The sequence below is a fragment of the Acinonyx jubatus genome, chromosome B1, assembly GCF_027475565.1.
Source record: "Acinonyx jubatus isolate Ajub_Pintada_27869175 chromosome B1, VMU_Ajub_asm_v1.0, whole genome shotgun sequence".
NCBI classification, from domain to species: Eukaryota; Metazoa; Chordata; class Mammalia; order Carnivora; family Felidae; genus Acinonyx; species Acinonyx jubatus.
The window spans coordinates 28,844,643-28,870,112 of NC_069382.1; the positions used below are offsets into that span (position 1 = coordinate 28,844,643).

The 25,470-nt window shown below is 39.3% G+C and overlaps 1 pseudogene; it reads left to right on the top strand.

Moving 5' to 3' along the window:
• Window positions 1-25,470, top strand: part of LOC128314364 (RNA-binding protein EWS-like) — a 29,778-nt pseudogene continuing 4,308 nt past the window's right edge.

Here is a 25,470-nt window from a genome sequence, read left to right on the forward strand (position 1 = left end):
CCTTTCTCCCTTATTAGTTCAGTTCCTACGGCTGTTTGCACTTTTCCACTTTCTCTCCAGCTGCTTTTGTCTGTGGGGGGGGGGGTGCTTTTCCTGTATTTTCTCCCATCTCTGTCCTCTCTCTGCAAGCAAAAATAGCTCCCTGCCGCTTCTCTCTCCCCCGTTTCACCTCTCTGCGCATCATACCTGCTGAGTTCTGTGGTTCAGGTTGTGCAGATTGTTGCGTTAATCCTCAGATCAGTTTTCTAGATGTGCAGGATGGTTTAATGTTCATCTGGCTGTATTTCATGGACACAAGACACACAAAAAACTTCCATGCTGTTCCGCCATCTTAGCTCCTTGATCTGGGATTTTGTAAGATACTTTATTGCACTGTACTCATCCTTCTTTTTTTTTTAATTTTTTTAATGTTTATTTATTTTTGAGAGAGAGAAACAGAGGGTGAGTGGGAGAGGGGGAGAGAGAGAGAGAGGGAGACACAAAATCCAAAGCAGGCTCCAGGCTCAGAGCTGTCAGCATAGAGCCTGATGGAGGGCTTGAACCCATGAACCGTGAGATCACGAGCTGAGCTGAAGTAGGACGCTTAACCTACTCAGCCACCCAGGCACCCCATGTATTTATCCTTCTTCATGTTATGATGCAAGATGATGAAATGTCTATGTGATGAGATGAATTGAGGTGAATGACATAGGCAGTGTGAAGTAGCTTGAGGCTACTATCAATCTTCTGATGCCGTGTGGGAAGGAGGTTCATCTGCTTCCAGATAGAGGTTGACCAATGGGTACCTGAAACTACAGAAAACAAAATCTCAGATAAGGAGGACTCCTGTCTATCTTTGAGTCCCACGTAGGTTTGTACAGAGTTTGAAGTTGTAAAGATGTCTTTGTGAAACAGGATGACTACTCTATAACTTCTCTACATGTGTATGTTTTGGATCTGTGGGCCGTCAACATATTTTCCTTGACCAGACGGAGGTGGTCTAGGAGATTTGCCAATTCACAACTTTGAATTAAGGTCTCTGGGTGTTTTGAATATTGTATCCAATGGCCTGCACTGGCTTTGAACTCAAGCACCTTTGCTGGACAGCTCAACTCAGAGGTAAAAAAGGAAGTTATTATATACTAGAGGAAAATATTTCTTATTGCAGAGGGAAAGGGGAGTAAGAGAAATAGGGAGAGGAAGAGGAGAGAGAGGGAAAAGGAGAGAAATAAAATGGGAAGAAAAACAGAAGATGAATAAATGAATAAAAACCATTGATGAGATTTTTTTGCAGAAAAAATTTACATTATTGGGTCCTTAGTACTATTAAATTTCATAAAAATAAATGTTATAAAGGATTAAACAAGATTAGGGTAAATGAATCAGGTGAAAAATCCATGAAAGAAATAGGATCTCCCTCAAGCAACAATGCAGAGTTGTAAGAAACACTGGAAGATTTTTCTAGAATGCAGTTCACGTCCTTATATGCTTCCAATGAGAAGCTGGTATAAGTAGAATATTGAATACTCAAGTCTCAAAGTCATAGAGAATGTATGTCTAGAAAACATGCTAGAGCCCATTTCTTAAAAAAATGCAGATGCTTTACTTGGCTGTTTATTGGGTTTTGCTCTCTTGAGCAAACTTAAAAAACTCTGTTGACTCATAAGTGAGGTGTTGGGTGAGGTGGAGACAGAGGTACACATTTTGGGTCATCGAGGCTGTTTGGAGGGAATGGAAACTCACAAGTTAGTCAGGGATTCCTTGTAACACTGGGAAATAAGTGATTCTCCCATTGTTTGCTATTCTTTCCCAGCTTCAAATAGTAAAGAATCAGGCAGTTGTTTTTAAGGGTATGTTTAAGCTTATAATCTCAACCCTAGAAATCTCTGTAGTTTCATCCTAAGCGATATTCAATATTTTGGTCGTTAGGAAAAATCACATTTCTTAAATAACTGAATGAGCTGATAAAGTGGCCCATAATTGTGACTTCCTCAATCCCAGCATTTCAAGAGAGAATCATTGTTGATAAATATGGTGTAATATAAATATATAAACACAGGATTGCTTAATAACTTGGAAGTAAGTGAATTAATTTTAAGTAAGTTTTCTATGTGCCAGGCACTGTCCTTTGTCTGCAGTACTTAATCCCCACCAAATCCTTCAAAGTAACATGATAGTGATGGTGATTCTTCTAAGCAGCAGATCTGGGATTTGAACCCAGATCTGTACGACCGAGGTCCCCATTCTTTTTCTCTTACATTGGCTGTGTACCCTCCAGCTCATGACTTTTCAACCATTAGGTATATAAAAGATGTAAAATTAGTTGAAACTCAAGTCATTATACTTTGTCCTGTATTAGCTGCTGTGACTGAAACTCTTGGCTAAAACGAGGTTTGGAGAATAGGCATGAATTTTGATTATTCAGTCCCCTGGTGAGAACTGGCCAAATCCTATTATTTCTACAAGGGAGAAATGGAGGAAAAAAAAAGAAAAAAAATCTCATTTTAGAGAATATTGACTCTGGAGTATAAGGCAGATTTAGATGTTAAACATGAGAAGGAGGTGCCAAACTTCTCAGGTGCTAAAATGTTCTTTTGTGTAAAAAAAAAAAAAGGAGGACTCATTGTTAGAAAATTCTAAGAGTCTTACCCTGGTCAATTCACATTACTAGAGTTTTAGTTTTGTCTTATTTTTGGCCAGTTTTTCAAGAAGGACCCTGAGAGAAGTTGAAGTAAGACCTACAGGCAATTCTTGGTATAACACACACACCTCCATGTTAGCTTGGCCTCACATAGTCACCTGCTTGCCTCGTCTCATGAATCAGAGAAAACAAGCTTGCCAGATATGGTTTGCCAGGCCATGGGTCCCACATGTTCCTTATCTGCCTCTTTTTTTAAGCGGTTTTTGCATTGCTTACTAGCCTATTATCACCCCAATACATTCTATCCAATCTGTTTTAGAGCTCAGAGCGCCAGAATGTCTTCAGCATAACTGAACAGCAGAAAAATCATTTGAGCCACATATATAATGTGAACTTTCTAGCAGCCACATTTCAAAAATGTAATTGTGTCCCAAGTTATCATTTCTACGTTTAACATACATAATTATTAGGGAGATATTTTACATATTTTTTCACACTAAATTGTTCACAGTCCAGTGAGCATTTTGTATTTATAGCACATCTGATTCAGGCAAGCACATTTCAGGTGTAGTAGACATATTGGGGCCTATGGCTCCCCTGTGGGTCAGCACAGGTTTACACTAGGAATGCATTCCCTCTGTGCTCATGGACTGTATTTTGTATAGTCCATCACCTCATCTACTTACCTGTAGAAGGAGCCCACCATTTCCATTCCATGAGAGAGCATGAAGGTCTGGAGAGGATGTAACTGGATTGCCTCAGGTAAATCAGGGTATTTAGTTAAAGGAAACCACCTCCTCTTTTCTCAGGAAGTTGAAATCATCATCATCTCTGTCATCCAGTTTCATACCCATACACAAGGCAATAGAGACTGTGTATATCTATATATAGATACAGATACAGATATATCCCTGAGTACATGTAGAATTGGCACACATCCCAGAATACAATACACTGAAAGTTCCGATTGAAGATAATAGGGAAATGAAATGAACATCCAATAAAAACCTGTTTGTGTTTCTAAACAGAATTAAAAGACTAAAATTAGAACAGAATATACGAAGAAGTAGGAATAAATTCCGGGTAAATTATGGCAGTGATTTCCAATACTTTACGATACTTGGAATACAATGCTGGGGATAATTTACAACAAGACTAAATTATAACAGTAATTACTTCGGGTAATATTTTGTTACTTCCTGGCCTACTGTAACTTAAAGATCATGGCCCTCAGGCACATGCCTTATCATACCAGAGCTCAATTCTTCCTGTTCTTTTTTCTTTCTGTGGCTCTATTACATTTTTAAATTTGTCACAGGTTACTGGGTTTTGGCGCACAGAGATGTAGACTCGACTAAGAGGCAGGCGTGGGGTTTTGAGCATCCATTCTCTACAGAGCATGTAGTGACATTGCTGTTGCTCTACATGGAGATAGAGTCTTGCGTGGCCAGAAGCTTCTAAGGTGTTCACTTGAGCCATGTGTCTTAGTGGATGTCTATGCAGGAGAACACATGAGCCTAATTTTGAGAAAATGTGCTCTGTCATTCTGAATATATATATGTATATGAAGTCTTTTTGAAGTTTTAGGACATCCTGATATAAAGGTTAGGAGAAATTAATAAAAATTTCAGGTTATTGTATACCTGTTATACAGTCAAATTCTTATTAATTTTTGACTCCTGGATTCATTCATCAGGATTCCTTTAGGAAGCTAAACAGACTTAGAACTACCAGGCCTGTCATTTGGATTTGTTGTTATTGTTGGTGTTCCGTTGCCTACAAAAAAAAATAACACGTGGAATAATAGACTTTCTGTCAAGCAGACGTGGTTGAAACCTGGCTTCTGCTATATAGCTGTTCTGAGGAAATCACTCAATCTCTCTGAATCTGATTTTGTTTACATCTGTTAAACATAAACACCGCCTCACAGCCAGTGAGGAAGACATAAGGGTATTTATCTAATTTGGCGGGGATAAGACCTAGCAAATACTGGTTGCCCAAGAAGTACCAATGTCTCTGCCCTTTACTCTTCCAAAAACTTCTTGGTAGCATTTGCACCCATGACTCCAGTTATTCAAAAGTTCTTTCTGCACACAGATTGGACTTAAGTTAAAATACCCTATTGTCTAATCCATTTTTTGTTGATTCATATAATTAATCTGATTAGAGGCATAAAACCATCAGCTGATTTTCTAAATAAACAAAACAAAAAAAACATTAAAACAAATACCTATTAAGTACATACTTTATTCTATTGCCAGAGCTCTGGAAACACAAAAGTAAATTATTACTATAGCTTTTGCCCTCAAGGAGCGTTACACTAATCTTGACTGTGGATCACAGTTACCAGGCAATGTCAAGTCAGCCTTGTATTGCTGAATAGGGAGAGGTTCATAATCCCAGGAGAACACAGGAGTAACTCCTGACCCCTTCTTGATGGGTCAAGGAAGAATACCAGGTACCATACTGAATGGTAATAATTCCAGTAGTTGTTGTTAATGTACACAGCCTTATCCAGATAAATTCATGATTAATTGTTAAGCTTCCTTGAGAAGCTTGTTGAGAGTAGCCTTCTGACCCCAACTGACACTTTAACAATCCAGAATGCAGAGATTCCGAGTCAGCTACCATTTTAGAGTATACACGACCCAGGTTTTGTGAATTGAGAGTGGGTGTAGAGAATGACATAATTAGATTTACCTTAGAAACTGGTCTGCAATGGCAGTGTTGCAAACTAATTCAAGTGAGAAATCACGGTAGATTTATAATGAAGCATGACTGAGAATCAAGAGGAAGGGGTGGGTTCAGTAGGCTTACTAATGACAGGTTAGATAGAGGATGCCAAGGAGAAGAAATCTGTACTTCTCTGATCCGTTAAATCTCATTGGTGTTTTACACACTTGGGGTGGGTTTATTCCAGGCTAGCCTTAATGAGTTTGGCGTTTTTCTTGATGGCTGCTGAAGCCTTGGGGACAAATGAGTTTTCAAGAATGAGAAAAGAGGAAGAGTGAGAACGAAACAGTCAAGAATAATATGCCAAAGAGGAAGTTACAAAGGAGATTCACTTTCTTCTAAACAGCTTCTTTCAGCTTTAGATTGCCTATGGCCTTTCACCAGCTGTTGATGGAAAGCTCTTCTCTCTGATGAAGCCTGATCATCAAACCTGGGAGTTTATTTTAGTCTGCTCTTCTGAGTCCTGTTAGGCTCGAGAGTAATTAACTGTTATTTTCCCCAAACCTTGCATCTCTTTGGGAACGTCCATAGTGATTTTGGTTTCTAGTCTAGAGCGTTACTTTTGGTAGCTCATTCATTGTTTAAGAAAGTGATAATTTTTGGGGCGCCTGGGTGGCTTGGTTGGTTAAGCGTCCGACTTCGGCTCAGGTCATGATCTCACGGTCCGTGAGTTCGAGCCCCACGTGGGGCTCTGTGCTGACCGCTCAGAGCCTGGAGCCTGTTTCAGATTCTGTGTCTCCCTCTCTCTCTGTCCTTCCCCTGTTCATGCTCTGTCTCTCTCTGTCTCAAAAATAAATAAATGTTAAAAAAAATTAAAAAAAAAGAACGTGATAATTTTCAGACTACTATGCTCAAGCTCAACTGATGATCAAAACCTTGATTAATGGAGACCTCAGCCCCAAACACCTGGGGACTCCTTTCTTTCCCCTCTCACCCTCTAGGCAAGGGAGTATACCTAAAAGCAAACTGTATACTTTACAGTAGGATTTAATAAACATCATAAGAGAAGGGTGTTCTCCTCATAGGTAGTTATAATTTGCTGCACTTGTATTCCTATTCATATACCTTTGGTTTGCTTTAGATATTTCTAGTTAGTAGGTATGTAATGATGCGTCTCTCTGTGAAACTTTAGAGATGATTTTCTGTCATCGGAATATTGTTCACAGGTTCAGAAAGCAAGACTTTAGAAAATGGTTTGTGTTAAATGCTTTGCGTGGATTTAAATTAAAAGTAGCATAATTTACTGAGAGTAGCAGAGTGTGGCTCATTTAAAATGGTGGAGACATACAAACTACACTTTGGAAGTCACTATAAATGAGTGTAATAGAGCAAAAAGTATTCACTGTTCCCTTGCTGTTCCTTTGGGAAGGGTTAAGACTAGAAGAGAATCCAAAAACCTTACCCTAAATTTAAAGACATTTGTTCAAGTTCAAGTGAATATATCTTGCTCTACATAGTATTAATAAGAAATGTTTACTTAACTAATATGTGAGTTCAGTTGTTGATCCCCATCTAAAAACCTTTATCTGGAACACTGTTTTGAACTTTTGCAAAAGTAGTATCTTACTTCTTTACGAAATAGTTTGTATAGACTATGAGTAGTCTTTCAATTACTCATAATCTGTACAAAAGTTATATTCTCTTTCATTTAGATAATGACCTCCTCTGTTCAGCCATACATATTTAAATTGACAGCAATAGGGGCGCCTGGGTGGCTCAGTCAGTTGAGTGTCCAACTTTGGCTCAGGTCATGATCTCACAGTTAATGAGTTCTAGCCCCACATTGGGCTTGCTTCTCTCAGTGCAGGGCCCATTTCAGATCCTCTGACCCCCTCTCCCTCCTCCCCTGCTTATGCTCTCTCTGAAAAATGAGTAAACATTTATTTTTAAAAAACCGACAGAACTATAACAGATTTACAAACTGATATATTCAAGGGATGCCATAGTTAGGGGTGTAAGCTTGGGGTCTTGTCTCTTCCCTTTACTAGCTGTGTGACCTTGGGCAACTTACATGACCTCTCTGAGACACCCTTTCCTCTTCAGTTCAGTGGAGTTAATAATGGTACCTGCCTCTCAAAGTTGAAGTGAGAAGCAAATGAGATAATGCATGACAAGGAATAAGAGAAGGAAGAAGCAATGTGTGTTGGCCTCACTCGAGACATTCCTTACTCGGAACAAAATTAGGGATGCTTTTCTTCACAGTAAGAGACTCTTTGCTTTTCCAAATGAGACTCGAGCATGGTAAATGGAATGAAAGGTGAAGGGAAAATTAGGAGCTACGTTATTCTAATATTTAAAAACAATTGTAAGAATGCTCATTGTTAATTGTACAAATGGCCAAATCTTTTGATGAGGCATAGTGGCCAATCTGACACATACATAACAATATATCACTTTGAATAGTACTGCAATTAAAGTTTTCAAGGAAACAGACTGCCACTAGTGTTATTTTGTGTTTGGATTTGGTTTTCATATATTTTATCTATTTCTGTTTCATTCCAGTGGGACGTTATGTAGGCATTGCTCACAGGCACTCAGCTTCAACATATGTTTTTGGAAGTGTGTGAGAGAAAATCTCAAAGCTGGTTACTAAAAGGTTTTGAAAGTCATGTTAATCTTCAAACCACATAGGGATAGCTCTTGGGGGAAAAAAGACTTGTAATTTTCCTATAATAAGGGTTACAGAATTACCAAAGTTTAATGAAGAGCCCTTGCTTTCCAACCTTGCAAATTACTCCCATTAGTTAATAAATTAATTAATGTTTTTTTATCAAGAAGCGCTCAGTGATGGTTTGAAATATCACTAAAGGGGATGTGAGAGAATTGAAGCTTGGAATAAATGACCTATAAGGACCTTCAAACTAAGGTTTTTGTACTTTCAAGAATTATTTTCATTGTCATTTGACGTCCGAATCCAATCCCTTCTCTAGGGAACCAATTCGGATTAAAAGAATTTCAAAAATACCCAAGCAATCAATATCTAATTCATTTAAGTCCTGTTTCTTCCCAGGCCTACTGGGTGTAAGCTTGGTGTTGCCTGCCATTTCTCTTACATTCAAGCACTTTGGGAAAGGAGCCATCTTTTTAGATCTATTTTCTTCCTGAAGCTTGGAAGCCGTATCTATATGAAAAAGGGTGACATACTAAGCCTAGGGTATTAAAACCTTTTCTAAGGGAATCAATATAACTTTGGAAAGGTTCATTTATATTTAAAGGAAGAAAGAGACAAAAGTATAAATGGATATAGCCTGTCATATACAGACTGAAGAATGTAAGAAAGGATTGAAAAATGTCAGCTTGCTCTTCTCTTCCCAGCATCTATTCTTATTTGACTTGGAGGGATGTTCTAGATCTCTAATTGAATGTGTTCTCTTTGTCTACATAAAGATAAATTTTGATATTTATTATTTTGGTATCATTTCCCTGAAAATTCCTTTAGTAACCGATGATGACAGAGATCATAGGTTGGAACTAGTACAGGCTGTCTCAATGAATGAGTAGGGTCATTAGAAATTATGGAAATGAATCCTTGAGTTCATTATCCTCATGTTCCAGTCAACAAAAGGCCTCAGATAAATTACTTTGTTCCACTATCTCAAATGAATAGGTTGTGCTTTTATATTATCAGGTTTTAATTTTAGTAGTTTGAATATCTGATTTTTTAATTTTGGTTTGTCTTAGAATCCACTAGTGCCTCTGGGTACAAATAAGTTATTAATAGTTTGTGAGCCAATGAAACCAATAATTATTGTAGAATCAACATTAACTCATATTAACTTGTGTAAAACACTTCAGTATTCTCACACTTATTGGTGGTTTTCAAAATCATCATAAGGTGAGCCAGTGCTTATGACAGACAATCATATGTCACCTCTCTTCTCTTTTCTAAAGAGATCTCTCATTTCATCCTCAAATGTGTTTTACTTGGCTCCTTTCAGCTTGGTAAAGCAACCATATACTTTGTAATTTCATTTTCCAGCCATCAAATGCAGCAAAATGAAACAGTTTGTGCATTTATTGTACTTTCCACTATCAGGGGTCTCCCATCTGTAGCTAAGTAAACCATAGGCCACCATCAAAGCTGGGGAAGGTCATTAGTTGAGAAAACCTGGCAGAAGTTACTTCCATAATGCACCTCTAGGTCAGTTGTGCCATTTTAATAGGTGAGTTGTCTGGGGAATTCAGTTTAGAATGATATCCAAAGACAAGTTTGACCTCACCAGTAATGGGTAGAAAATTTTTAGAGGAAACTGAGATGTTTCAAACTTACATATTCTCTTTCCTGAACATACCATTTGGCCGGCTGTGATGTTACCTGACAAGGGAGCAGTAGGTGCCATATGGAACCCCAGACTTCTGGCATGGACAGTGGGAGATATCAGACTGGGATCTGTCTGACTTCAAAACCTACATGCCACTAGACCAAAGCTCATCATGGTGAGTCATAGAAGAAAAAAGGCTGAAAGGCAGAGAAGTCTATTCAGCAGGGTAGAATGTGATACACAGTATCTGTGAGAATGGACAACAGATGGCAATAAGGATTCTATATCATGGAAGTCTAGAAAGATACAAGAAGATGCCCTGATAGGCAGAGATGAAGTAGATGTATTTGGAGATAAAGGCAAATCAACATTGTCAGAGTGCTTTATTATAAAGAAGACGGACTCTAAAATAGGACTAAGGGTCCATGGAGAGACTTTATTTAGTCTTAGCTGAGTGATTTTCAAGGGCATTACTGGACCCCAGTACTTTCCATGACCAGATTTATAATAATTACAGAAATAGTGCTATAGAGATGGTTTTTTTCCTCCTAAAACTATGAAGTGTGTACTTATAGACTTTTCATTCAACAGATGAAGGAACTGAGCCCCATGGAAGTTGTTACTTGTCTAGAGTCATACAAAGTGTGCAGAGGGGTGCCTGGGTGGCTTAGTCGGTTAAGTGCCTGACTTTGACTCAGGTCATGATCTCACAGTTCGTGACTTCGAGCCCCATGTCAGGCTCTGTGCTGATAGCGCAGAGTCTGGAGCCTGTTTTGGATTCTGTCTCTCTCTCTCGTTCTTTCAAAAATAAGTAAACATTAAAAAAATTTTAAAAAACACAGTAGGGGAGAAAGATTTTCTTTTCCTGTGCTTTCTGTAATTTACATACATCTTATTATTTAGGAATTTAGAGAGACCACAAAGACTCATTGAGCCTCATCATCTTTCCTAGACCTACTTTTGACTCCTGAAGCAATAATCCAGCAAAGGCATTAAATTAAAGGTATATTTACCATTGTCCTTAAAACTATCTGTAGAAAAACACATGAGAATTTCTACTTCAAGGGACCTACATGAAGACCTTTAATAGCCCCAATTTAAGAAGAGACACTCTAGCATACTAGGCTGGTCTGTAGCTTTGTCCCATTAGTTGAAATTGTACTTACATGTGTTTGAGGTATTTTTCCTATTATCCATTATTATAGTTTCCCCACTACAATTCATTGCCCAGTGTTTCTTAAGGGAGTTGCTTAATACATTTCAATTTTAGAAGCCATTCTGAACTTCATTTTCCCACTGAGTATATCTGGCCCATTCTGGATCTAGTGAGAATAACCTATGTATATTACACTGAAGTAACATAGATGGGCTATCATTAGTAGAAGGAGGATGAGTAAGTGTTGATATTGAAGAAGCCTCATGAAATATGTGAACACAATCACAGTCCATACCCAATTCTCAGTGGTTGTTTTTATAGACCATGAAATCACAGCTAAAGTCAACTGTGGTTCTGCCCTAATGGAGAGGAACAGTGGCACAAATAACCCTAAACCATACAGAATTCAAATGCATTTATATTTAGCTTTTGAATGCTTTCTATGATAATTTTCACAGCACATTGTCCTTCTAATTATGTTTTGTTTTGGGTAATACTGAAATTAGCTTATATTTAGTGATTATGTGCTTTCTGATTGGATTAGAGAGGAGCCCCAGGAGTGTGTTAGAAAACCCAGCTGTGTATGATCCTCAATACTTTACACAAAGGTAGTCCAAACACTTAAAAGGCTTATAGAAATGGAAGCGATCTGACTAGTGGGCAGATAGCTCTAGGATCTCAGTTGCATGAAATTTTTTCTTCTTTCTTTCTTTTCTTTTTTTTTTCTTGGAGGGATGGAAAGTAACTCAAAGGGAAAGGAGAAATCTAAGTACATTAGCCCTAGGCCTTGGGTAGTAAGGAGTGCTTAGATCTAGGTAGCCTCAAGATAGTGGTGGCAAAAGCTACCTGAGCAGTCAGGCATGAAAGTAAGGCAGTGGGTCAAGATGGATTAGCAAGGAAAAAGACCTTGGTAAGTAATTTCCATAGATCTAAGCAGGGGCCTTTCTTAAAGGCTTCATATACAATCAGACATAGTAAGACCAAAGCCTGACAGAAGACACTAAAGAAGAAAATGGCCAGCCACTTATTTGATTGAAGAGAATGCCAAGAGCACCTGAGTACCATCTTTAAGACACTTGATTAAAATAAGGCCTTACACCCTCCCAGAAAAGATCACAGTGAGGAAAATGTTGGAGAACAACAGAATTGTTTGTACAGCAGGCATTGGGGCCACCACCTGGAGGCACAGCTTTCAGTTTAAATTCTTTCCAGTGCTGTGAACAAGACTGGGTCTAATCCCTGGGTTCTTCGAAATCCGTTTGAAAACACTGGCCAGAAGAGAGGGACTTCCCTCCCTTTTGTTGGTTTTCTCTAGTACTACTAGGAATTTTCCAATTTTTCCACAAATGGTTAAGAAAAAATAAAAAGGAAATAAAATAAGAGAGGAAAAAATAGGTTTGTATGTCAAATATAAGATAACTCTGGTTTAGGTTTCCAGGAGCTGACACTGATGAAATCTTACCGGCTGTCAGGAGTGCTGGGTTGAGAAGGGTTCAGCAGCTGAGAATGCCATAATTGATTTGGCAAATGTCTTCTCCACTGAAGAAAGGGGGGTGGTGACAAATTGGCTTCATGTTAGCCCCTCTTTACTTTTTTCCTGAAGAGCCAATATGAATTAAGTATCACTTTATTATGCAATTATTATTAGAATATAAGCTCCTCAAGAGCAGAAACTGTCTGACTTGTTCCATGGCATCTAGAACAGGGCATGAAATATGGTAGGTGGTCAGCAAGGATTTGCCTGACTTCTTGCCCTTATTTAATAGATCCTGTCTCTGAAGTGGCAGCTATATTGTATTGTACCAGTGGAAGTGGTTTTCTGGGTCTGCTAAACCCAGAAAGGATCAGCATTCTATTTTTTTCTATCTGTAAAGCAACATCAAATTGGGCACTGTTTCTTTTTCTTTTCTTTTCTTTCTCCTTCCTTCCTTCCTTCCTTCCTTCCTTCCTTCCTTCCTTCCTTCCTTCCTTCCTTCCTTCCTTCCTTGGATAGGCCTCTTCTGCAGCCAGCTGGCATAAATGTGGTAATTGACACAATGAGAGAGCCTTTTATGCCAACCAGGGAAGCGATATTACCCATGATAGGCCTATGCTGTGACTGTATCTTTCCCATCAGTACAGTAGAGGGGTGACCTCCATTCCTCTTTCACTCTCCCCATATTTGAGTCTTCTCTCCCCACTCTTCCTTTCTCAACCATGTTATTGCCTCCTCACTCACATCACCAGTGAGTCTGTTGAAGCCTTCTATAATTCCCGTGTAGGAAGGATTTCCCATGTTGTCTATTTACCCCATGTGGCATTCCTTCCATCTGTTTACTTTTGATTTGTTTTTTCTGTAACTCGGCTTTTCTACAAAGCATGAAAGTGCTGTTGAGCTTCTTCTTAAAGCTATGATATTTCTTATTATGTTGTAGGATAGCCTCAGGAAACATTAAATTCTAAGAATTTAATACCAGTATTATATTGGGATCATTTTTAAAGCAGTGAAAGCCTTTCTATTCCTGTTGTTTCATTTTTCAGAGGAATTCGGAGCTCTTTATTGAAGTAAGGCATTTCATAACCACGTCACATGATACTTTGAGGAAGAAGTCAACTGATTGAGCATCAGCCATTCCTGGAATGTTTGATGCTAGTCATCTCAACAGGGCTCTGTCTGATGTACATTCCACCTGAGCACATTTTACCAACTATTGCCTTTCCTGTTTACTGCTATGATTGGTTCTAGACAGGAAGGATAGAAGCTCATTTTATAAGATGCACAAATCCCTAACCACTACATGTGCTTTTCCTCATATACCTATGAATCCATTCTGATTTTTTTTTTCTCTCTCTCTCTCCTTTGCTACCAAGGAAAGCCTAGTTTTCTTTCTTCTGTCTTAAGATCCTTGTTTAAAAAAAAAATTTTTTTTTACATTTATTTATTTTTGAGAGACAGAGACAGAGGGTGAACAGGGGAGGGTCAGAGAGAGAAGGAGACACAGAATCCAAAGCAGGCTCCAGGCTCTGAGCTGTCAGCACAAAGCCCGATGTGGGGCTTGAATCCATGAACTGTGAGATGATGACCTGAGCCAAAGATGGACGCTCAACTGACTGAGCCACCCAGGCACCCCATTAAGATCCTCATTTTAGAAAAAGTCAGTAAAGCAGCCAAAAACACCCTCTCAAGAATTGAGATGTCTCTCTTATTTCTGACAGTTTTTAAGGTGTGTGTGTGTGTGTGTGTGTGTGTGTGTGTGTGTGTCTGTCTGTCTGTCTGTCTGTCTGAGGCAGGTGGTGGGGATGGTGTGTTTGACGAGGATCAATCAAGCAAAGCACTCCTAGCATTATTCATATTTTCTTTTTTGTAAAACTGAGGCAGGGGTAGATGAACTGGTATTGTCTATACCCAGTGAGTCTCTGATGCACTGATTTGTTTACCCTAATTGAACATACGTAAAATAACTGACAAATAAATACAAATACATGACAAATACATAATAAAGCATACATAAAATAATTGACAAACAGATAAAGGCGATTTCATTTTGGGGCTAATAATGGTATGCTATGAATGGCTGTCAAGCGTATCTTTTAAACTTCCATTGTATTACTGCCCTGGCTATAAAAAAAAGAAAAAGAAAAAGAAAAAAAGATGCTCTGACCTATTTGCTGGTGAAAAAATTCATTCATTCTCCACAAGTGTTGTGGAAACATCAACTTCTCAATAAATTCAGGTATAGCAATTGACCATTTTCAGGATATGATGGAAAAAGGCTAAAAGCCAGTTTTGCCAAAAGCTAGTTACTCAAATGTTTCCAAGTCTCATTCTCCATTCCATTTCCACACACCCTGTAGACAAAGCTACCCTCTCTTTATCTGGGCTACACTTAAATTGTTAATAATGCCGATTTACCTGGCTGTCTTGTCAAAGTTAAGGGCAAGTGAGAGGAGGAGTTGTGTGAGTAGCCTTGACAAGGTGATGATGCCTAGGGAAAGTTCTCAGTCCCTACAGTAGGTAGCAGTATTGGGCTAGAGTGTGGGACATGAGCTTCTAGCAGCAATTCAGCTTCAATTTCTTTGCTCTGCTTCAGACCACTCACCTGACTTGTTACTTCCCACTGCTTTGAGGGCTCCTGACCTGTAGATCTGCTGTCCTGCCTGGCCACTCCATGTGAATGATGGGTACAGTTGTCTACCCATTGCTTTTCCTAAATGCAGGGAACCCAGATGTGGACCACATGAAAACTTAGGGAACATTCCAGGCTGTAGCATCCTCTTGAGCCTTAGTCTAATATTAATACCAAACAACATGAAGACGGCTTAGGAAATCTTCAGGCTAGTCATATATATGTTTTTTCCTTATCTCTAAATTCCCCTGGCATTGTAAGCTCTTTTTGGTTAGCAGACTTCAATTTTCATTTCCTTTATGTCTGCCACCCTACACTCATCCTCCGCTTCTGACTTAGCTCTGTGTCTGTTGGATTGTTAATGAATCCTCTGTATTCTCAACAGTTCATTGCATTTGAAACGTAGGTCTCCTTTATGGACACTGGTTCCATGCAGCCCAATTTCCTTTCTCCCAGCACACATACACACACATGCGTGACTGGAGGATGAAGGTGGCCAGTAACGGGTGATTAGCCTGGCAGTTTCCTCCTTTGCCACTAGAATGTTCAGGATATTTGCCAGACTATGCCCATGTTCACCCCCAAATTGTTCTCTTTGATGGATCTTACCATTGCACTCCATACAATTTATCCCTCCTCATAACTCACATTTAGGGCCCTAGAAAGGCCCTTAAAGGACACCCATAAGTGGATTAGGTCCTTAGTCTTACCTGACTCCTTGAAATGCTTTTGTGTGGTTTCCTCATTTGCTTGGAATGACCCATTTAACAACCTAACTTTACAATTCCTTGATCTCAGCTCTTCCAGAGACATTTGTCTCCCTATGTCCACAGGAATCTACTTTTTCAGGTGCGTCTGTTCTCTCCCAACAAGAGTCTCTCACATCCCATCTTTCCTCTCAAGCATACCTGTTCTTTGACCCCTTTTGTACTCCCCAATCTTGAGTCTTTTATTCTCTACCAGGTTTCAAGCCCCTTTAGGCTTCCTTTTCAGGACCTCCCGGTCACTGTCTTGAATTTCTCGTTCACTAGCTGACTTGATCTTTCAACTCATTCTCTTTACAGACCTACCCCCTAATCCTAGGTCATTTCTTTTATTGACTTTTGCTACTCCTAGAACCAGTCAGAACTGATGTAATGAAGGACAGCACCGGAATAAATTATTTATGCTGATAGTGTGCAGCTAACATCTCATCCTGGTATGGTTTGACAGGTCCTGGAAGTCCATGCTGACCATATAGCTTATGCTGTGCCTCAGAGCCCAAACTAGCAGCACTGAAAGTGACGGAGTCCCCTATTTGGAGAGGGAGATGGATTAAGCTATTGTAAAAGTTTCTGTTGACATGTGCACATACATGATAGATAATTTTATAGGAATGAGAAAATGTGATTATATCTTATGTACAAATTGGTGTGGAGAAATTTAGCATAGTTTCTAGTTTTCCTTTCGGTTTAGTTTCCACTTTTCTTCTCATTGCCTATACATCAAAATCAGCCTCAACTTATAAACATATACCCAGAAAAACTGTCAATAACCTAGATAGAATATGTCTGGGTTTTTTCTTCCAAAGCTCATATACTGAAAGATATATACAAATTCACATATATATATATATATATACACACATTCATATATTCATATACACACATATACACATATACATACATATATACACATACATGCATACTATAGATACATAGGATTTTTGGTACTCCTTTTACAAGATCATAATATACACATTTTGTGTTCTTTTCTCATTACATCTTATCTGTCAGAAATCACTCCAAATCAATTAGACCAGTCATTTTTTTACACTGCATTATTAACTTTGTTACCTTATATAAACTACCAAACATTTATTGAGTACCTATCATGTGCATACAAAAGCCTGAAATTTCTTTTAGAAATTTTTCGATTTTAGAATCGAAAAGGGAATTTATGGCGCCCGGGTGGCTCAGTCGGTTAAGCGTCCAACTTCAACTCAGGTAATGATCTCGTGGTCCGTGAATTAGAGCCCTGCGTTGGGCTCTGGGCTGATAGCTCAGAGCCTGGAGCCTGCTTCCAATTCTGTGTCTCCCTCTCTCTCTGCCCTTCCCCTGTTCGTGCTCTGTCTCTCTCTGTCTCAAAAATAAATAAACGTTAAAAAAAACATTTAAAAACTCATAGTTCAGGGGCACCTGGGCAGCTCAGTCGGTTGAGCGCCTGATTCGGCTCAGGTCATGATCTCTCAGTCTGTGAGTTCAAGCCCCGCGTTGGGCTCTGTGCTGACATTTCAGAGCCTGGAGCCTCCTTCAGATTCTGTGTCTCCTTCTCTCTCTGCCCCCACCCCTCCGCTCTCTGTCTCTGTCTTTCTGTCTCTGTCTCTGTCTCTCTCAAAAATAAATAAAAATTAAAAAGAAAAAAGAAAACAACTCCTAGTTCAGCCATCCTACAGAACATATGAGAAAACTAAGGCTCTGTAAACATCCATGATTTGTTCAATGTCTTGCGGGCAACTAGTGCTCAGATCAGAACCTAGCTCTAGTACCTCCCAAGAACAGTGCTATCTGAATCATACTATACAGAATCCCATAAATTTGTATTAGAAGCCATTCTGACAATACTTACAACTTAATGTGATTGTTTGGTACAGCAGAAGATATGTTTTCAGGCCTGAGGTAGGGAGGAAATAGGGGAGAGCAAGAATTTGGGAAAATTCCTATTCATGTATTGGTGGCTGTGTGGATAGACCAAACTGTTTTTATTGACCCAAACTAATCAACCAGTGGAGACTTAAGAGTGCCAGCATTTGAAGGGGCATCAATAAAATAAATTTGTGTTGAAGAACTATGTAAGATGTCTTGTGAAAGGAATTCACTCCCCATCTTGAGAGAGCTCTTTTCACAGAGGAAGCCTTAGGTAGACTGGTTGTAGATCCTCCCTGGGCTTTAAAGCACATCTGGAAAGGCTCAGCTTTCAAATTAGAACTCCTTTAACAGTGCTGGAAAAATTTGTCTTGAGTGTTAGAAAACTGTTTCCCAAGATGATAAAACCTGTGGCAAAATATGAGAACTTTCATGTGTAGAGGAAAAAACCCCACACTTTTTTACATCACATTTCTTAATGGGGCATATATGGATCTATTAATAAAGAGTTATCCTCTGCCAGATTTTTCTGCCTTTGGTGAATTTCCATTGTCCCCAAAGTACCCTGCGTACCAGTCTGTTCAGTCATCAAATAATTTAGGGGCATGCCAACATTATGCTAGGTACTGAATAAAGGGAGAGTACAGTTGCCCGAGCCTCCCATATCCAAGTGGGAAATGTACTACTGAATATCCTGCGTGCCTGTCCCTGCAGAGAATTCAGTGTGGACTTTATGACCTTCACTGACAAAATAGCGAGAAATGAACAAATGTTCCTTCAAGGCAGCTAATTCCTTGGTTATTATGAAGCTGATTGGATCTTTTGTATGCATTCCAAAGACTCCAAAAAGAGCCCTTGAAGGTGTAATTCTACCAGAAGAGGTTTGCTGCAGACCCCTTGAGACACTCTACAGCAGGGGCCCTCCAGCTGTACGGGATGTGCTTTCACATTGTAGGGCACCTGACAGTTGAGTAGAAAATTGCTTTTGGTACTGGGTTTTCTGTGATCATTCAGAAACAGTACTAGGTTCCAGGCTGCATTGTCTGTATCATCTTTTTCTTGAAGTGCTCCGCATCTTTATGCATCTAATTCTAATAGGATTTGTTTTTCATACGTACCATGTCTCAGATTTTCTACTAGGTAGTACACATTTTTCTGATGCAGTCGCCTTGCCAGTCATATTATCATCCTCACTTCAGAAAGGAGGTTAAGAGAGTTGAGGTAGTTCCCACAATGTCACAGAACTGGAAGAGGCAGAGCAGGAATGAATCTCAGATCTCTGTGTCTTGAAAGTCTGGATTGAGATCCCTGGGTATCCAATACCTCTCTCAACCCCCAACTCTGGATCAAAAGAGAATCAGGAGGCAGAGACTAAGTTGAGGCATGAGCATATTCTGATGGGCCAGTGGTAAACGTAGAGCCTAATTTTCTAAAGCTGAATATTAAATGTTTACAGCATGTCCTTGATGTTAGCATGAATTTATTTCCCAGAGTTGGGATTTTCAGTGATTGCCATTCCCACACCAGTACTGTGAGGAACAGTGGGAAAGGAGAACAGGTTGACTTTTCAGAGAATGAGACAGTTGTTTTTAAAAAAGAAGGCAGAAAGAGGAACTATATAATTCCCAGTCCTGACAGAAAATATCTCTAGGGTCATTACGGCTGGTCCAATGTTTGTTTCTCTGGGTAATCAGATAACCCAGCTTTCAGTGAGTGTGTCTTTCTCTTTGTCTCTTTAGTTAACTATTTCTAAGTATAGGTGGACTGTACGAGATAAAGTAGCCTAAATTCACACCAGATGACAAAATGTCTCTCATGAGACTGTATGCCATAATATAAATATTGTTAGTTACATTTAAACTTAGGCATTCTGTGGCTTTTATATTTGTTTAATATTCATTTTGCACAAAGTCTCCTCTGCAATAGATTCCTGGATGATTGGTATTAACATGTCAGTATTTATTCATTAAAGGAGAGCAACCTCAAGAAGACTAAGTGACCCTTGAGAGCTTTCCCGTTGACTCTGACAGAGCTAGGAATTCAGTGGCTATGAGGTGACACACTGAATGTGATGTTTGTCATAATTTCTCATGTGTTATATCAATACACTCATTAGCTGAGGATGTCAGCATTAACTGAGTAGGTATCCTGATCAATGTTTGCCCATTCTCTGGATAATTACCACTGTTTGGTAAAAGAGGAGGAGTTTTGAGTTGACCTCCCTGGTAACAAAATCAAGCATTTGGTTAAAGCTAACCTGACACAGTTAATGCCTGAGTAATTCCTCAGCCCCTTACTCTCTACCCTTAATCCAGCCTGGGTCATCTTTCATCTTTGTAGGTTTCTTAGCTATTTTGTATTAGCAAGATATCATGATGAACTAATTCCATATATTAACCATGTGCTCTGACAAGAGTTGAGTGACTAAGAGGCCCAAGAACAGGCCCTCAGTAGCATTATCCTCTCTTGACAGGCCACATGTGGGTGTTACTGGGAGACTAAATGAGCTTATTATATATTTTAGAAAGAAATATCAAAGAATTTAAAAATTCTCCAGTCCATCCAGCAGCAAACCTTTTGTTTTCCAACTTTAATTGTATTATAATGGTAAAAAAAAAAAAGCTAATTGTTACTCCATATCAACTGTTTTTACGTGGTGGGATTGGGGGAATCAGTGGGTGAGGATCTGGCATGGGAGTATCTGTGTTTGCCTGCGTGTGTGTGCGCGTTACTTGTGGCTGTTAATTATCTCAGAAAGGCAAATGTTCGAGTGAAGAGAAACAGACAACGGTTCACAGTGATTATGAAGCTGTGTTTGTACCACTGCCAACTCTTGGGGAAAATTTCATATCTGTTGGTAGAGAAAAAATACTGGAAACCTACAAATGAAATCCTGAAAACTGTAAAGATGTATATCTCTTGGTAATTCAAACTAGGGACAAATATTATTTATGAAGATGAAATGTTTGTGTTTCTATGCTACAGTATTTAGTAGTAATAATTATTCACATACAGTGTTTATATTAATCCTGACCATGCTAATTCGGAGTATGCGCTTTTATTTACCTTTGTTTGTGAAGCCAGTTCATTAGGCAAATGTCAATGTAATTCGCTTACTGTCATTCAGAGAACTAGCAATTTTCAAACATTTTAGATGCATCTGTATACAGTGTTATTTTAATTTTATATAAAATATTCTTCTTTACTTGGATGTTACCATATTAACTTCACACCCAATGTGTTTATACTGAAATCTTCACTTTCTAGGATAAACCATTGTCTCCCGCTGACTCTTGGTTTTGTCGACAAAACTATTCCCCTCATCTTGGAACCTCAAAGTCTTCCTTAAGGACTCTTCTTCCTTAAAGATTCCTCTCGTGTTGTGCATATTTATTCTTTTGGAATAAATTCAGGAAATTCTGTCTTGCTAGTACATTTTGCAATTATCTTTTTAGCTTTATTTCTAGCACCTCCATTGCAGACCTCTCCTAATCCATTGAACTTATTTTACATCTCTCTGCCTACCATTTTTCTTCCTCCAATCCATCCTACACATCAAAGTTCCTCCACTTTTTGGTATTGCAAACCACATAATAGACATCCAGGACCTGGATGGCAGACCAATTACAGGTAAAGTTTTAAAATACTGTCATAATTTTTAAACAATAGTAAATAGTTTAAAAGTGATGATAATAGCTGTTTTGAATAATTAATTCATCATAATAATTCAGCAGTGGGAATGAAAAAAAGCAACAATTATATTAATAAGAGGGGGGAGAGTATCTTTACTCCAAAATGAGGATACAGATAACCAGCTATAACAGATTGCATATAGAGTCTATTTCTTCATTTATTCTTTATTTCTGCTGAATTAGAAAGATCTTACTTAAAAGTCATTGTGGGAACAAGAAGGAAGGAGAGAAAATGACATCCACAGATTACAGTACCTATAGCCAAGCTGCAGCCCAGCAGGGCCAGTACTTATGCTACCCAGCCCACTCAAGACCATACAGGCATATGGGCAGCAAAATTGTGGAACCGATAGACAGCCCACTGATGTCAGCTCTACCCAGCCTCAGACGACTGCGACCTATGGGCAGATTATCTGTGCAACTTCTTATGGGCAGCCTACTGTTGGTTATACTACTCCAAGATTTGATCTTGGAAGCATCAGTGGAGGTGGGCGGGAAGGAGTCTGTGGTGGAATGGGTGCTAGAGAGCAAGGTGGCTTCAGTAAGCCTGGTGGACTCATGGACAAAGGACCAGATCTTGATCTAGGCCCAGTTGTAGATCCAGATAAAGACTCTGACAGCATTGCAATTTATATGCAAGGCTTAAACGGCAGTGTGACCCTAGGGGATCTGGCAGACTTCTTAAACAGTGTAGAGTTGTTAAGATGAAGAAGATAATCAGACAACCCATGATTCTTATCTTCTTAGACAAGGAAACAGGGAAGCCCAAAGGCAGTGCTGCAGTGCCCTACGAAGACCTGCCAACTATCAAGGCTGCCTTGGAGTGGTTTGTTGGGAAAAAGGTTTAAGGGAACAAACTTGAGGTTCCTCTTGCTCTGAGGAAGCTTCTGGTGAATAGCATGCGGGGTGGTATGACTCCCTGTGAGGGTAGATGGATGCCACTGCTACTGCCTGGAGGTCCAGAAGGCCCCAGAGGTTGCATAGGCCATGGAGGAGACAGAGATGGATTCCTCAGAAGAGGGTCCCAAGATTCCCAAGGGAATCCATCTGGAGGAGGACACATCCGCCACCAAGCTAGACCCTGGCAGTGCCCCAATCTGGGGTGTGAAAACCAGAACTTCACCCAGAGAACAGAATACAACCAGTGTAAGGCCTCAAAGCCCAAAGGCTTCCTTCCACCATCCTTTCCACCCCTGGGTATTGACCTTGGCAGGGGTGGCCCCAGTGGCATGTGGGGAAGAAGAGGTGTTCGCATGGACCACCGTGGTCCTGGTGGAATGTTCAGAGGTGGCCCTGGTGAAGACAGAGGTGGCTTCCGTTGTGGTTGGGGCATGGACTGAGGTGGCTTTGGTGGAGGAAAATTAGGTGGCCCTAGTGACCCCCTGGACCTTTGATAGAACAGATGGGAGGCAGAAGAAGTGGATATGGAGGATGTGGAAAAATGGATAAAGGCAAGCACTGTTGAGCATGCAGAGACTAGCCCTAATAGACACAGAAACCCCCATGAAGCTGCATTGAATGCCAGAATTTTTTTTTATTTTTTATTTTAAAATTTATTCTGAGGGAGAGCATGTGAGCATGAGTGAGGGAGGGGCTGAGAGAGAAGGAGTAAATCCTCACCAGGCTGGGCACTGTCAACACAAGCCCAGTGCAGGGCACGATCTCATGAACTGCAAGATCTTGCAAGATCACTGCAAGATCATGACCTGAGCTTAAATCAAGCGTCAGATGCTTAACTGACTGAGCCCTCCAGGTGCCCCTACCAGATTTAGTTTTAAACCAGAAAATGTTTTAAATTTATAAATCCATGTTCACAGTGTTGACCACAACATTATGATTATTCCTTGTCTGCACTTGAGTATTTTTCAGCATTTGTGAAGAAACCTTAGAACAAGTTAAATGTTAAAAAAAAAAAAGCCATTGTGAAGAGCAGCAAATATTTGGTGGTCTTTTGACTGGTTCTGGTTTGTCTAATAGTACAAGGATTCAGAAATTAGGGAGAGGGTTTTTGCTGACGGACATCCAGTGCCTTATCAGGAACTGTTTAGGCTGAGGGCATGCTCTTCTGAAAAGTGGCTGGTATGTTGAATTCATCAACACAGAAGATAACGGGCCAGTGGATTTCTAATGAATTTTTGATTGGATTTGTTTGTGATAATTATTTCTTCATATTCATTTTTGGCATTCAGATGTGTTAAATATGGTCCATAACAGCACTGATTTCTTTCTTCAATAAGTTTGGAATATCTTTAAATAGTAAGATAGAAACTCTGGTCAACTAATCTATATCAAAATTCAGTCTTTTTAGAAACTTTTCCCCTCTCTTCCTAAATGTTTAAACTTAAATGCTGTCTATGAAATGATAGATTCAGGATCCTCCAGATATTGAATATACAACTGAGATATTCCACTGGAAATTAAAGAAATCTTTTTGCTGGATTTTTTTCTTCACTTACTGTTTCATTTAACGACCTTTACTCTTGACAGCCAGAGTTCTTGAGTATGAAGAAACAGAATCTTCTGTTCTCAACCCATTTTCTTGCACAGCATGCTAGAAATTCTTGCCTACAATCTGATGATATTCATCGTTTTTTTTATTTCTTTCAAGCTTTAAGTCAAGTTCAGGAGGCACATTTACCTTGAGAACTGTGAACAAAGCAGAGTTGGTTTGCCCCTAGGTGCAGTTTTGGTCATTCATGTGACGCTATCTTTCTTTGTTGTGCATATTGATTGCACTCAGTCAATAGCAATCCCAATGTACCCTTCATGTACACCAAGACTTACAGAATTATTAGCAAATAAGAAATCTCTTCCCCTCTGGCATTCGTTTTTAGTGATAAATAATTGTCAATCATTTCTCCTTGTACACATATGATCTACTTTACACTGTGGATGTCTCTGATTTCGTACAAGTCTGAAGAGAAGTATCTGCTGATAAAAGCCTAATAGCAAATAGTAAATGTTCTTTCACATTGTACACCACTGACATTATCCATCTTCTAACAGTTTTATAAAAAATTTCACAGTTAGTTTACTCTGCTTTTCTCCATAAGGTGACTGTCACTGAACTTATTTGCAACTTTGAGTGATACCTTACTGGTTTTGGTTTCTTCTCTGCCTTGAGTGGGGGAACTCGTCAATATTTTACCTAGCAGCTTTTGTTTTGACTTGTTTTGGAAAAACTTGATAGATATACCTGAATTCTGCCTTGAAAATGACAAGAAAGCTGCAGTGGCTTCATACCACTATTTGACAACCTTTTGCAACAGACAACTCACTGAGGACCAGCAATGAAAAATGGTCAGTCCACGAAGTGCAGTCTTGAGATGTTCATCATTCTACATCCTGTCTGCAGGTTTCCTTTTGCACTGCTCATGAAATTTACGCATTTGTAGAGAACTTTGTTCTGCACAGATTCACTATGTACTTTCTCTATAAAAACTTCTTCACTACGTTGGCGAGTTTAGGTCATAGTATATCATTTATAATGCTGTTTTCATATTTCACTACTTTAATGAGTCCAAATAATTAATTTTGAACCACTAGTTCATTTTGTGTATTGACACGATTAAATGCAATAAAGCAGTTATAAGAAAAAAGACATAGTCATCAGATGTAGACACTCATAAGCAAATTATGTGAGTCATCGGAGATGAATTGCACTTTGTTTGCCAAAGGTTACCTAAGACCACCAATCTTACATATTCCATGTATGTGAGATATTTTAAAGGTAAGTGCTATGAAGAATCATGATATATTTTTATGAGAATCATAACTCATATAACTCAGTGTTAGACTATTGGCAACAACTAGTTGTTCACAAGTCCCACATAGAAAAATGATGCCTTGTCCCTTGGCTCATATTATTTTATCAAATTACCATCCTTAAACCCCCAAAACCAACAACACAAAAAGACCTTTCAGTGGCTCTGGTAGCCTATGTGATAAAATCAGAACTCCTTAGCCTGACACTCTCAAGGTCCCCCTAACGGGGGGCTCCCTCTCCTCTGCCCAGATTTCTGTTTTATCCCTGCAGATTCACCCAGGATGTCTGCTAAAACCCCCTTAACTTTTTGATTGTTAAAGAAGGTTCAGAATCTCTCTGAATGCCAGAACTTGTCGCACAAATGGACCAGAAATCTCGGCTTTTATCTTTACAGTTCAGTTCAAGTTCTCACATGTGAATGGAAGTGGGGATAATGGAGGCGAGGCAAATTTAAACCACGTTTTCAAATCATGTCTCCAGTATTTGTTTTGTGAACCATTCTTTCAAACCA